General features: G+C 48.1%; 1 pseudogene; it reads left to right on the top strand.

Annotated features, from left to right (window-relative positions):
- Positions 1-9487: 9487 nt before the first annotated feature.
- On the top strand, positions 9488-12238 carry LOC138423120 (mast cell protease 2-like; annotated as a pseudogene).
- The last annotated feature ends 690 nt before the right edge of the window (positions 12239-12928 follow it).

The following is a 12928-nucleotide window of genomic DNA, read 5'->3' as shown; positions in this document are numbered from 1 at the left end:
TCTCCTCCTGCCCTCAATCCCTCCCAGCATCAGAGTCTTTTCCAATGAGTCAACTCTTCGCATGAGGTGGCCAAGGTACTGGAGCTTCAGCTTTAGCATCATTCCTTCCAAAGAAATCCCAGGGTTGATCTCCTTCAGAATGGACTGGTTGGATCTCCTTGCAGTCCAAGGGACTCTCAAGAGTCTACTCCAGCTCCACAGTTCAAAAGCATCAATTCTTTGGCACTCAGCCTTCTTCACAGTCCAACTCTCACATCCATACATGACCACAGGAAAACCATAGCCTTGACTAGACGGACCTTAGTTGGCAAAGTAATGTCTCTGCTTTTGAATATACTATCTAGGTTGGTCATAACTTTTCTTCCAAGGAGTAAGCGTCTTTTAATTTCATGGCTGCAATCAACATCTGCAGTGATTTTGAAGCCCCAAAAAATAAAGTCTGACACTGTTTCCACTGTTTCCCCATCTATTTCCCATGACTAACATTGAATTTAGACTCAGACGCATTAATGTGATTCAAATAACAAAACTCATAACTATTATAGAATATAACTGGGTTTTCAAGCACATCTGCTATGTTCCCCAGACTTCAGAGTTCTAAAAACCAAACCTACGTCTATTCCTGTGATGGCTTCCAATACATTTTGAATTCCCAGCCTGGTAGGTCTCTTATGTAAAGTAAGGCATTGTTTGGGATTCTGAAAATCAGGAGAAGAGTGTATCTGGGCAGAATCTGATGAAGCTGGAATCTAGAACTTGAGAATCCTTCTAATGCTCCTTTGCAGTAACAGCAGTCCATCCTCTCCAGTCTCAGAGGTTAGTGTTTTCTTGCCTGAAGGATCTCTAATGGATTCCCTGAGGTAGTTACTCTGCAGGTTGTTGATAGGTTGCTTAAGAGAATAATGAGTTAGTCAATAGTGATCATGTTTGAGAAGAGTTTGAATGAACTCTGGGTTCTTTAGTGGGGACTAATGAGTGGAAATATGGAAAAGGTCAATGGGGCTTGATCTGGAAGGTTCCATTCATGTTGGAGTTTTCCATGATGGTAAATCTTTCTTAGCAGTTACAGGACGCAATGAATATTCCCTTTCCTGAAATCACTGGTTTTGTCTATATAATTCATTTTGCCACTTAGATGAATACCAGACACCTACGCCTGCTTCATGTCCAATGAGACAGAAGAGACTAAGGCATAGATAATTTGTCCCTTCTGTACTTTAGCTGGAGCCCATTTGTGGTTTTCTGATGTTTAGCTTAACTTGAAAGTTTCCCTTTGCTTGTGACCTTCATTGTGCTATGCATGCATGCTAAGTCGCTCCAGTCGTGGCCTTTTCTTTGCAACCTTATGGACTGCCGCCTGCCAGGCTCCTCTGTCCATGGGATTCTCCAGGCAACAATACTGGAGTGGGTTGCCAAGCCCTCCTCCAGTGGGTTGCCATGATCTTCCCGACCCAGGGATTGAACCCACGTCTCTTACGTCTAACCTGCATTGGCAGGCGGGTTCTTTACCACTAGCTCCACCTGGGAAGCCCCATTGTGTTATAGTCCTTAGTTACAGGACTCCTAGGCTCTCTCCCTTATGCCTAAAGATGTTTTCTTTCTTTCTTTCTCTCCTTGCTTTCTGTAGTTATGTACATATGTATGTACGTATGTATTACTGTGCTGGTGCTTGAAGGCATTGGTGAACTAAGTAGCTAGCAAAGCAAAAGGTTGAGAGGAGGTGGAACGCAGTGTCTCCATGGGAGAACTCCCTCTGGGGTGAATGATGGCGGAAGAATTTCTTGTTTCACTTTCTCACTTCACTGGTAGGCTCACTGCACACCTGAGCAGAGCTGGCTTTGTGTCAGTCCCCACCCTATCTCATCTCCTCTCATCAGCCTCTCTGTGTATCCACAGCAGTCATGTGAAACTGTCTCAAACCATCCCTTTCCCATGGGTTTGGGTTAAGTCCTTTAAGTCTGGCATGCTTCTCTAGTAAACCTTGCAATGCTATCAGTCTATCAGCAATCAGCATCAGCCAGGGCAACAAAAGAAAATTCTGTGTACCTTTTTCATACTGTTCATACTGTTCACTACGAACAAAGCTAGTGGAGTTGATGGAATTCCAGTTGAGCTGTTTCAAATCCTGAAAGATGATGCTATGAAAGTGCTGCACTCAATATGCCAGCAAATTTGGAAAACTCAGCAGTGCCCACAGGACTGGAAAAGGTCCGTTTTCATTCCAATCCCAAAGAAAGGCAATGCAAAAGAATGCTCAAACTACCACACAATTGTACTCATCCCACATGCTAGTAAAACCACACAATTGTACTCATCCCACATGCTAGTAAAGTAATGTTCAAATTCTCCAAGCCAAGCTTCAGCAATATGTGAACTGTGAACTCCCTGATGTTCAAGCTGGTTTTAGAAAAGGCAGAGGAACAGAGATCAAATTGCCAACATCCGCTGGATCATGGAAAAAGCAAGAGAGTTCCAGAAAAACAGCTATTTCTGCTTTATTGACTATGCCAAAGCCTTTGATCGTGTGCATCACAATAAACTGTGGAAAATTCTGAAAGAGATGGGAATACCAGACCACCTAACCTGCCTCTTGAGAAATCTGTATGCAGGTCGGGAAGCAACAGTTAAAACTGGACATGGAACAACAGACTGGTTCCAAATAGGAAAAGGAGTACGTCAAGGCTGTATATTGTCACCCTGCTTATTTAACTTATATGCACAGTACATCATGAGAAACACTGGACTGGAAGAAACACAAGCTGGAATCAAGATTGGCGGGAGAAATATCAATAACCTCAGATATGCAGATGACACCACCCTTATGGCAGACAGTGAAAAGGAATTAAAAAGCCTCTTGATGAAAGTGAAAGAGGAGAGTGAAAAAGTTGGCTTAAAGCTCTACATTCAGAAAACGAAGATCATGGCATCTGGTCCCGTCACTTCGTGGGAAATAGATGGGGAAACAGTGGAAACAGTGTCAGACTTTATATTTTTGGGCTCCAAAATCACTGCAGATGGTGATTGCAGCCATGAAATTAAAAGACACTTACTCTTTGGAAGAAAAGTTATGACCAACCTAAACAGTATATTCAAAAGCAGAGACATTACTTTGCCAACTAAGGTCTGTCTAGTCAAGGCTATGGTTTTTCCTGTGGTCATGTATGGATGTGAGAGTTGGACTGTGAAGAAGGCTGAGCGCCAAAGAATTGATGCTTTTGAACTGTGGTGTTGGAGAAGACTCTTGAGAGTCCCTTGGACTGCAAGGAGATCCAACCAGTCCATTCTGAAGGAGATCAACCCTGGGATTTCTTTGGAAGGAATGATGCCAAAGCTGAAACTCCAGTACTTTGGCCACCTCATGCGAAGGGTTGACTCATTGGAAAAGACTCTGAAAAAAAAAAAAAAAAGACTCTGATGCTGGGAGGGATTGAGGGCAGGAGGAGAAGGGGACGACAGAGGATGAGATGGCTGGATGGCATCATGGACTCGATGGACGTGAGTCTGAGTGAACTCTGGGAGATGGTGATGGACAGGGAGGCCTGGCGTGCTGCGATTCATGGGGTCACAAAGAGTCGGACACGACTGAGCGACTGAACTGAACTGAACTGCGTACCTTAGAATCAAATCTGTCCATGGGGATCTTCTCTTACTTGTTGGAGGAAGGCTCTATGGCATCAACTGTTGTTTGTTTGTTTGTTTTTCAACATGCTCCCATGAAGCTTGTTGGATAATGGTTGCTGCCAGAAATGGAGTCAGGACGTTGCTCTGAGACAGCATGGCCAGAGTCTGAGGGCCTGCCTTCATGGGTTTCTTTTATGCTCTCCAAGCTGTTATTTCAATTAATTAAGGGGACACTACTCAGGACTCTTCCCGTAGACCTCCAGGATGTGAATCAATGTTTTCTCAGATAATGATTCTTCCTTTTAGTTGCTCCTTATTCCTGCATTTCCTTATCTCTTACAACCAAGCAGAAAGAACCTTCTCTTTCCCCTACATGCCACATATGTCTGATGTAATTTTGAACATTTGGCTGGTCTGTTGATACTGCCATGATGGAGGGATGTAAGCACCAAGAGCTCTTGGGAAGGGTTGATTTTTTCAGTGCTTATAAGAAGAATGTTATAAAAGGATGAGAGGAGTGGATCTCCTAAGACAAGTATGTGTGCTTAGTCACTCATTCATGTCCAACTCTTTGCAACCCCATGGACTGTAGCCCACTAGGCTCCTCTGCCCGTGGAATTCTCCAGGCAAGAATGCTGGAGTGGGTTGCAATGACCTCCTCCAGGGGATCTTCCCAACCCAGCAATCGAACCCAAGTCTCTTGCATTGCAGGCGGATTCTTTACCGTCTGAGCCACCAGGGAAGCCCAAGACAAGTATCTCTGAGTTAAATGCAAAATGACATTGTCAAGGCTTGGGAAAGAATTACCTTTTTCTTACAGAACCCTTATTTATAGCATGCATTTGGGAACAAGATGGATTGAATTAAGAGCTTGGAATCAGACTGCATTGGGATCCTGGTAGGATCCCTTACCAACTTTGTATTTTGGGCAAATTTCTTCATCTTTCTTAGGCTTGCCCTTCCCAGTCATCTGTAAAATGGGCATAAGAATGATGAGGATTAAATAAGAGATGAGGAGTTACAGTATCAGGTATAGTAAGCATTACAGATACTGATTACTGTATTAGCATCATTAGCCCCCAAGATTGAGTACCCCGCCCAGCAGTTTGTGCACCTCTGAATTTTAATTGGTATATTTAAACCAGTAGTATTCAAAACAAGTATTGGTATAATATCTACCATACTTGTTACCATTTTCTATTTGTTGCCCTTGTTCTTTGTTTCTAGCCTGTCTCTAACTCTTCTCTGCCTTTTCTGTTTTTATTTTTGTTAACTTACGGTTTATTCCTCTAAGAATAGAAATTAAGCTGCATTTCTGAAATAAAGCAAAAAGGAATTCTCTTCCTGCTTCTGGAAGATGTGATGGCTCCCACCAGTTACAGGGGGGTGTCAAGTATGGCACCAACTTATTCCAAATGTTTATAGTGTTGTTCAGACTGCATCGTGTCAGGTCAGACCCATGAAATCCTTTGATCACTGTATTATTTTAATATAGTCACTGTAATAAAATATTGCCAACTTACTGGGTTAAAGAGGCTTCCCAGGTGATGCTAATGGTAAAGAACTCACCTGCTGATTCAGGAGACATAAGAGATGTGGGTTCAATCCCTGGGTTGGAAAGATCCCCTGGAGGAGGGCATGGCAACCCACTCCAGTATTCTTGCCAGCAGAATCCCAGACAGAGGAGCCTGGTAGGCTCCTCTGGGGTCGCAAAGAGTTGAACACGCCTGAAGTGTCTCAGCATGCATGCACAGTGGGTTAAAACAGTACTCATTTTTCCTCTTACCTTTCTGGAGGTCAGAAGTCTGAAATTACTTTCACTTGCCCCAAACCGAGGTGTTGGCAAGGCTGCACTCCTTCCGGAGGCTGATAACTTTTTCAACTTCCATAGTGGCACAGCTCGCATTCCTTGGCTCACGGTCCTTTCCTCTGTCTTCAAAGCCCACAGAGTAGTGACTTTGCATCTCTCTGCCTTTCTCTCTCTCTCTGCTGAGGTTGTCACATGGCCTTCTCTCACAGTAGAATTTCCCTCTGCCTGTCCCTTGTAAGGCTGCATGTAATTACATTTAGGGCCCACCTGGATAACATGGGTAATCTCCCCATCTCAAGATTCTTCTTAATCACATCTGCAAAGTTCCTGTTACCATATAAGGTAACATTCATAGGTTCAAAGGATTAGGACCTGGGTATTTCTGGGTGCCATTTTTCAGCCTGCCTCTTCTTCCTTCTCCTTCTCCTGCTCCTCCCTCCCCCTCCGCTCACTTCTCCTCTTCCCACAAACCTTGTGCCTCAGCCACTACAATTCAGGGCGTAGATGCACTGTAGCAAACTCCCTGTGGCTCTTTCTGGAGATGGGCCCAGGCTTGGGCTGTTGCTACCTTGCATCCTTATACCTACTTCTGCTCCATCCTCACCATCCCCCTCAATAATGGGTCTGGGGCCAGAGAAGTATCTGCCAAGTGAGAAGGAGGAAAATTTCCCAAGTACTAGAACTCAGGATGCTGGGGAGGGCTGAGCCTGGAAGTCCTCAGGATGGCTTTGTCAACCACAACTGTCACAACAAAGCAGGGCCATGCGAGTCCAAAAGAAAGTCCCCCTAGAATGTCAGGGTGAGTCTGGCCCCTGAACTACATCAGAGTCACCCAATTCAACTGTCATCTTCCTTCAGAAATGACATGGTGTCTCCAGGTCTTCCAAAAGAGAAATCTGAGTTAGGTCAAGTTCTCCAAAATTTCCTCCTCCAAGTGACCCTCAGTGCTCTGAATCCCATACCCACCAGCATCTGAGTTGGATGCCTGCACTCACAGCCATACACATCTGAACAAGGGAAACGGAGCAAGAACTCTAGCTAGCTCTCAGGAGGCTGCCATTGAAGGGCCCTCATGCAGGTTTCACCACGTTCCCTAAGAGGCCTAGAAGACAGGCCCAGCCCTGTGCAAGAAAGAGCTGCTACTGCTGGCCCCAGACCAGGGACCCAGAGAATCCATTTTTCCCATTGTCTGTCAGCCCACAGAGGAAGGCAATGGCAACCCACTCCAGTACTCTTGCCTGGAAAATCCAGGTCTGGGCTTCCAGTTCTGCCACTGATTAATGTAGACATAAGAAACCCTGAAAAACATATCTGATTATAAACTCTAACTCTATATGAAAAACACATGTACACATCTTATTTGTTTGTTTTGGGCTGTCCTGGGTCTTTGTCGCTGCAGGGGGTTTTCTCTAGTTGCAACAAGAGGGGCCTACTGTCTAGTAGTGATGCACAGCTTCTCATTGCAATAGCTTCTCTTGCTGCAGAGCATGAGCTCTAGATGCGCGGGCTTCAGGAGTTGGGGTACATGGGCTCAGCTGCCGTGGCTTCTGGGCTAGAGCACTGGCTCAATAGTTGTGGCGCATGGACTTAGTTGCTCTGCAGCACGCGAGATCTTCTTGAATCAGAGATCGAACCCATGTCTCCCGCAGGCAGATTCTTTACCATTAAGCCACCAGGGAAGCACTTTCCAATTTTTTAAAAAAACGGAGAAATGTGACAGGTTCTCAAAAATAAAAGAACTTACGTGGAATGATAACAAACCATGTTTATGATTTTTGCCAAAAGAGAAATCTGAGTTAACTCTCCTTTTATATTTGTATAATTGAGTAAGAGTTTTAAAACATGAAATATAAGGAGCAGAGTCTCTATGTGTGATGTTTGCTTGGGAGACCAGCACACACACTGAGTTGAAGCTCAGGCCCCATCCACTGTTGACGCCCAGATCCCAAGGATAGTACATCCACACCTCCACAGGGCAGACCGCCTTTCCAAGGAGCTGGACACTGGAGACCTGGGGAGAGCGGTCAGCCTACCCTGACAGCCTGGCCCTCAGGAAGTGGTGGGGTCAGTGGACACTGCGGGGAACTGGGCGTAGCCCACAGGATGAATCGGACCCCAAGGGGCTGACAGACACTGACTGCAGCTTCACCTTCTGGACCCTTCTTCTAAGCCAGTGAACGATCGGTTTGCAGGAAGAGAGATCCATACCATGCTTTCCAGGTTTCAGGTAATCATCTTTAAGTGACATGCAGCTTGCATTCTACTGTGGATTGGAATACAAAGGAAGGACAAGAAGGAGAAAATGATGGCGAGCATGCACATCATAAGGATAAACCCTATTTCCTGAAACTTTTGATTCATCTGCAAGGGGACAAGTTTGTGCTCAGCACTCACATACATGCAGTGCGTGCTCAGGGGCTTTTTGCAGAATGTGCATCGTGGCCTTCAAAGTACATGTGCTTCTGAATTCTCAGTGTAAAGACTCTCCCCCACCCATGTCTCTGGTGGGCCTTAACCAGCTGCCCTGCCTGGGAAGGACATGAGCCCTCCACCTCCGCATCAATGAGGAACCACCTCATCCCTGAAGCCAAGACTTGGAAGTTCAGGCCTCAGCTTCATCCAAACAAACGGAGGGCATCTCTAGGGGAAATTCTGATTAGGAAGACAGCAGGCACAGTATAGAGAAGAGAACGTGACCAGTCAGTTCCTGCGGTTACCAGTCTGGCCCTGCCCTCACTTGTTGGTGCCGGGATCCAGCCCCGGTGGATCCAGGGAATTCGAAGGGTGGACGGCGTTGGCGTGAGAAAAACTTATTTGTTTATTAATATAAGATTGGATTAGGAAGAAATAGTGTAGTAGGAAGATTAAGTGGAGGAAGAGGGCTGAATAGCTTGGATTACGTGGAAGACCAATAAAATTCCAGACAAGGAATTTGCACCATCTATGTTGGGCCACCGGCGCCCGCTTGAATATCTAAGGGTGCCTCGCCTTAGGCTCCCTTTCGGGCGGGTCTTAACAGCCAGGGCAAGTAAGTAGACCTGGCGAGCCTCCACGCCCCACATGGAAATTCAGCCTGAAATTAAAGTAAAGAGCAGAGGGAGGGAAAGAGAGAGAAGAAGAGAGAGACACGGGGGGAGCCAGATTCCCAAGAAACCGGGCCAAGAGACTAGTCCGAGAAACTGGTCCCATCCTTTATTGTTCAGAAGGCCTTTTATACTTTTGATAAAACGTGGCGATCAATGGGTAACACAAAATTATGTAGCGTTCGCAGCCCAGACTCTTTCTGTATATCTTTTTGTATACAAAAGGTCTCAGGTGATTTACATTATCTTCTGGCCAACAGGCTTGTTAACACTTTTTGGCTCTCTTCCTTAATGAATGTTAATTTTGTTTCCCCTGAAGTGTTTTTCTTTAATCTACATCTCCTTAAAGCGCTAAAGTTACATCTCTATAGAACAAAGGCGCAGTGGGTTATAACAAAGAAGGTACTTAACTCAAAGATCTAATGTTGCTAATACCAGGTCTACTACTTGCTTTTCTATATACCAACTATATCTAAAAATAAAGGATATGAAAATTTAGCAGCAAGCATTGACTCAACAAATGAAACTTTTAATCAGTCCTATTCTAAAGATTTTGACTCTTCGGAAGCCCCTACATTCCTAGAATGTTTTAAGCTTCCTGTGCCTCCTGCGGTCAGGAGGCCTCAAACAATCACATGTGCAGCTGTACGAGTCCTGCAGGCAGGCTAGAAAGCCATCAGAGGGGTGTTTGGATTGAAACACTCTTTCAAATGCAGAAAACTAAAGCCCTGAATTGACTTTTTCCAGAGAATATCAGAAGAGTGGAAAAGCAGAGCACAAATTGTTGGGGTACATGCTTAGGAATTTCCAGAGGGGCCCCTGAAGTCTGAGCACGCCTAGCGTATGTCAGCTTCCTTCTTCATGACCTTGTCACGGGCAGGATTCCTCACACTGGCTTCCGGCATGTTGGGAGTGAAAAACCCAAGACTAGAAAACAGAAGCAGCACGTGCCCTGGGCAGCCTCTCTGAGAAGATGCATCGTCCTCCTCTCCCACTGGTGCTCCTCCTCCTCTGCTGCAGAGCCCAAGCTGCTGAGTTGACCCGTCACTCCTTCTGGAAACTGCAGGATCAACCCCTAAAACAAGATTTACTCGGAAGATTGCTGACCCTTAAACAGACCCCAGGCTTTCTCCCCAACACCCCAGAGTGAAGTTTCCCCTTGGGCTGTGCACACTCTCTCTCTGCAGCCCATGGTCGTTCCCAGGAACAAGGAGCCCACCTTGACTGAGGGAAAGCCCAGAGCAGGGGGCCCCAGGGGTCGTCTTTTCTGTGTGGATTGGGTGACACTGAGCTGAAAGTCCTGTGTTCCGTTCACCTTGTGGCCTTGCAACTTGGCTGATCTCTGAGCAACCTGGGATATGGAGATGGTGGAGACAGGAACCTGGAGAGCTGGTCATGCACGGGGACAGAGGAGGACTGAGTGAGGGCAGAATGGGAGTAGGGGGAACCCTTAGGTGAGCGTGACTGCGAGGCGTCCGAGGCCAGCTTGGCTGCTGTGCCTGGAGCAGAGGCAGGAGACACCAGAGCCACCCGAGAGGAAGAGGGCAGAACTCCGGGCGAGTGCGGATTCCAGAGACGCCTGTTCCGACTTGCAGCCAGCCGCTGCACCCTCTGTGTTCAGGCCCTGGGGTTCTGTGTTCCAGGGGAGATCATCGGGGGCACAGAGAGCAAGCCACACTCCCACCCCCACATGGCCTACCTGGAAATTGTCACCTCGCGGGAGAAGCATGTGGCTTGTGGTGGTTTCCTGATAAGAAGGGACTTTGTGCTGACGGCTGCACACTGTGCAGGAAGGTGAGACAGTGGGTCCTGTTTATCTCCAAGTGGGAGGTGAGCATCCAGGGGAACAACCAGGAACAGCTCCTCGGGGCCTGAGGGGAGCTCCTAGGGCTGGGTCTCTTTAGGGAGAGACCATACTTGGCCTTAAGGAAATCATTCTCAGAGTGGAACGACTGTCCTGACCCTCAGTCACTGTGAGCTCAGCTCCCCTCAGAGGAAAGGGGACCTCATCCCAGTGCCCCTATTCCAAAAGCAGCTCCCCCTCCCCAACCCCAACACAAAGGATGTGGACTCACCCTATAGGGGCCCACCCAGTTCTCGACCAGTTCCTCCATGCCCTTTTCAAGAACTGGCCTTTAGTTCCTGGGGACCTGAGCCCACCCTTTCCAAGGGAGACAGAGAACAGGGTCCACCTGAGACCCCACCACTCCCCCCTTTCCTCGGACACCTCTGCCTCAGAGAGGAGGCCCTCATTAGGGCACCTTGATTAGGAAGTCCTACCCTGTCCCCTGGGTCCTTCAGAGCCCACTCACTCCCTGGCGTCTGGAAGACCCTGGAAATTATCTCTGTCCCTGAGAAAGCTCTTCCTTGAATAAAGCCTGAGCCCCTCCCATACCACAATTGGCTCAAAAGAGGGATGTGGGAAGAGATCGCTAACCCTTGGAGAGACTGCACACCCTTTCTCAGAGTGGGCATATCTCAGCAGACGCCCCACCATCAGCGTTTCACCTTGGCCTTCTCCCTCACATAGGTCTGTAACAGTCACTCTCAGAGCCCATAACATACAAAAGAAAGAAGACACATGGCAGAGGCTTGAGGTCATAAAACAGTTTCCTTACCCAAAATATGACCCTGTTGGTCTCCACGACATCATGTTACTGAAGGTGCAAATTCTTCCTCTTCTCCACTCCCTGTTCTCCAGGCTTCCTTCCCCGCTCCCTGTTCTCCAGGGCTTCTCCTTCAGGTCCCATTACCCTCACACTTTCCCAACCTGCCTCTCACCAGCACCCCTCAGCTCAGCCTCTGGAAGGGGCTCTCATGTGGAGCAGCTGCCCTGTCCCTCCCTGGTTGCCTCCACCCCTCCGCAAGCCCATTTCCATCACTGACAGCCCTCATTTCCTTCACAGTTGAAGGAGAAAGCCAATCTGACCCTGGCCGTGGGGACACTCCCCCTTCCATCCCTGTCACCTTCATCCATCCCAGGAGAATGTGCCAGGTGGCTGGCTGGGGAAGAACAGGTGTGAAGGAACCAGCCTCCAGCACTCTGCAAGAGGTGAAGCTGAGACTCATGGAGCCCCGGGCCTGCCGCCACTTCCCTGCTTTTGACCACAATCTCCAGCTGTGTGTGGGCAATCCCCAGACACAAAATCTGCATTTAAGGTGATTCTCAGACTACAGTCTTCCCCACAAATCACTGTCCAGGGTGCAGACACCTTTAGAAGGAGACGGAGTAAGGAGTGTCAGCCAGTGGCAAAGTGTGAGACCTCAGGTCTGAGGAGCTGGGACTGTCCCTCTTCAGATCCTCCTCCCTCGGCCCCATGGCGTCTCTGACCAGGGTCTGCTCAGGGTCAGGGGTTGTAAGGAAGGAAAGGAAGATACCCCATCAGACAGAGACATATCACCTCATGAGGAGCCCGTGTTCCTGAGCCTGATGGCGGGTCTGAGCAACTCAGAGTTGGGACCACAGGGAGGAGGGGGTGGTTTCCTGGCTCACCTTCTCTCTCTCCCTTTCCTTCTCTTTCCACAGGGAGACTCAGGGGGCCCTCTTCTGTGTGCTGGGGTGGCCCAGGGCATTGTCTCCTATGGACTGTCCAATGAAAAGCCCCCCGCCGTCTTCATCCGGATCTCCCCTTACCGGCCCTGGATCGATGAGGTCCTGAAAGAGAATTAACCTGGAACCTGGGCCAGCCTGAGGGGAAACCAGAGCAGGACTCCAGCAGGTTCTCGGTGCTATTCACCCTGGATCTGCCTCTGGTTTTCCTCTTAAAGCCCCGTCATGTCCCTAATCCTCAGGAAGGCCCCTTCAGGTCATAGAATTCCCAGTAAATCTCAGAGAACACCCAGCTTCCAGACTTGAGTGTGTGTCTCCTCTCTTTTCTCCCAGCATCAGGAATTCCAGAAGCCTTGAAAGGGGGGAGTGTGGTGTGGGTGTGTGAGAGACAGAGAGGATACAGTGAAGAACAATAGGGAGAGAGAGAAGAGAAGGGGGTTCCCTGGAGTGGCAGGACCCCTATGTCCACCTTAAAGAAGAAAGTAGAGCAGATCCTCCCCTGCCGTCATCATCAACTCTGAGCCATCTTTAGGGCTCTTCAGAATCACTAGGAACATGCTGAGTTGCAGGGTGTTTACAGCATCCCTGACCTCTCCCCATTAGGTGCCAGCATCAACTACTCCCTCTTCTCCAATTCTGAACCAAAGATGTCGCTGGGCTTTGCTAAATGTCCCGCAAGGGAGACGCCATGGTGGCAGCTGTGGGGCGGGGTGGGGAGGAGGGCATCTGTGAAGGAGCTGCGCAGGAATCAGCCTCAGTTGAGAACCTTGGGTTTAGATGCATTTGGTTCACACTGGGCCCTCCTCACTGTCCACATCGATAAGAGAAGATCTACCATCTGTGCAGCTTTGATGTGAGATGCAG

The sequence above is a fragment of the Ovis canadensis genome, chromosome 18 (genome assembly GCF_042477335.2).
Source record: "Ovis canadensis isolate MfBH-ARS-UI-01 breed Bighorn chromosome 18, ARS-UI_OviCan_v2, whole genome shotgun sequence".
NCBI lineage: Eukaryota > Metazoa > Chordata > Mammalia > Artiodactyla > Bovidae > Ovis > Ovis canadensis.
The sequence above is the reverse complement of the archived record's forward strand: the minus strand, read 5'-3'. Positions and strand labels throughout refer to the sequence as shown.